This window comes from Galeopterus variegatus, unplaced genomic scaffold (assembly GCF_000696425.1).
Source record: "Galeopterus variegatus unplaced genomic scaffold, G_variegatus-3.0.2 Scaffold4041, whole genome shotgun sequence".
NCBI classification, from domain to species: Eukaryota; Metazoa; Chordata; class Mammalia; order Dermoptera; family Cynocephalidae; genus Galeopterus; species Galeopterus variegatus.
In genome coordinates, this window is record NW_007730152.1 from 77,271 (window position 1) to 79,556 (window position 2,286).

Consider the following 2,286-nt stretch of genomic DNA (forward strand, 5'->3'; position numbering starts at 1 on the left):
GGGCGGAGGACGCGCGAGCCGTGCACGGTCAGACCGAGGCGCTCAGGTGAGTGACTGCGGCTACCGGCCGCGAACTCTTACACGTGCTGACCGCGCTGCGGCTCCGCCCCCTAGGGGCGGGGAGGGGAGGGGACGGGGCGGCCCCATAGGGGCCTCGCCTGCAGCCAAACTCAGTGAGGGCGGCGTGCAGCGCGTTTGGTTTATTGACCAAACTTAATCATACCGCGTTCACACAGCAAGGCATAGAAACGGCTATTCCTGATCCCATTTTAGAGCTAGTGAAACTAAGGCACCAGATGCCCACACGCACCCCAAAGAGAGAAAATGGTAGGCCACGTTTCTCATTAGGCGCCTAGTAGTAATCTGGCCTATTCCATTAAATGCATTACAATAAAAATTCGTTCGGCAAACATTTATTGAGCCTCTCCTGAGCACCAGGCTCTGTTCTGAAGCACTGGGGATATAGCAGTGAACAAAACAGACAATAGTCCCTGCCCTCACGGAGTTTGTACTATGGGGTGACACAATAAATAAGATAACTATGCAAATTATAGAGTGTCTTTATTTTTTATTTATTTATTTATTTATTTTAAAGATAACCAGTAAGGGGATCTTAACCCTTGACTTGGTGTTGTCAGCACCACACTCTCCCAGTGAGCGAACCGGCCATCCCTAAACATTTATTGAGCCTCTCCTGAGCACCAGGCTCTGTTCTGAAGCACTGGGGATATAGCAGTGAACAAAACAGACAATAGTCCCTGCCCTCACGGAGTTTGTACTACGGGGTGACACTATAAATAAGATAACTATGGAAATTATAGAGTGTCTTTATTTTTATTTATTTATTTATTTATTTTAAAGATGACCGGTAAGGGGATCTTAACCCTTAATTTGGTGTTGTCAGCACCACACTCTCCCAGTGAACTAACCGGCCATCCCTATATGGGATCCGAACCCGTGGCCCTGGTGTTATCAGCACCACACTCTCCCAAGTGAGCCACAGGCTGGCCCTATAGAGTGTCTTTAATGATGACAAGTGACAAGGAACAAAATAAAGCTAGGAAGCAGGACAGAGTTACCGGGGTGGAGGCTTCAATTTTCTTCCTGGTGCCAGGGAAGGGCCTGCTGGAACTGAGACCTGAGGAAGGTGAGGGAGCCAGCCAGTAGGCCTGTACATTCAGGAAAAACAAGGAAGGGGACGGGGGATAGAATGGTGGGGCACTGAGTTCAGTGAGAAAATGGGGACAGATCCAGAAGGGTCTTTTGACCACTTTAAGTTCTTTTGGTTTTTCTGAGACAGGATCCTTGGGAGGTTTTGAGCAGAGGAGAGTTGTAATGACATACTGTACATCTACTCTGTTCCCAGACCTGAAGTCGCCATCTTACTTGCTTCCACTGGGGACCCCTTGAACTTCCCTCCTCTAAGCAGTTCTCACTGATCACTGCTTGAAGTAGCGTGGACACCCTGCCTCACCCTCAATCCTTTATGAGTTTTTTTTTTTTCTTTCCGGCACCACCGACATTGTAGTATAGAACTGTTTACTATCCTCCCCTCCCCAGCCCACGAAAGCCCCGTGAGGTAAGGGACAGGGTCTGGGTGTCCCCAGCCCAGATACTGACTCCAGATGCTGATCTCCTGGAGGTTTTCATATTGTTATCCAGGTCTTCCCAAGAGCAGAGGGCCTCCTGACCAACGTATCTAAAGCAGCCCCACCCTGCCGAAGGCCCTGCAAGTTATGGATGACCTCCATCTGTCCCCAGTTCCCTCCTGGACTTTAGCTTCCCCATCTGTCAAAGGAGTTAGGGGAAGTTGGAACTAGAGGGTTAATAAAGTGGCTCCTTCTTCAACGCCACCTCCTCTGACCACTCAATTTTAAGCTCCCCAACCCTGCCAGCCGCTATCTCATTACTCTTATTTTATTCCTTGTATTTGCTCGTTTATATTCTGTTCTGTCTCTTCCACACCCCCTAGAATGTAGGTTCTGAAAGAGCAAGATCGGAGTCTGTCTTGTTCAACATATAGCCCCTATTTGTTCATAGTTAAGTCCACAAATATTTATTGAGTTCCTACTGTGTGCCTGATATTCTTTCAACAGATATTTGCAGAGCACCAAACTGTGCATCAAGCACTATGTCTTGGAAAACTAGTGGAAAGCAGAGGTCCACAGGGTCCCTGCCCAAGTGTAATCTGGTGTGGACAAAATGAATTGTGTCTGAGGCCGGCCCGTGGCTCACTCGGTAGAGTGCGGTGCTGATAACACCAAGGCCACGGGTTGGGATCCTATA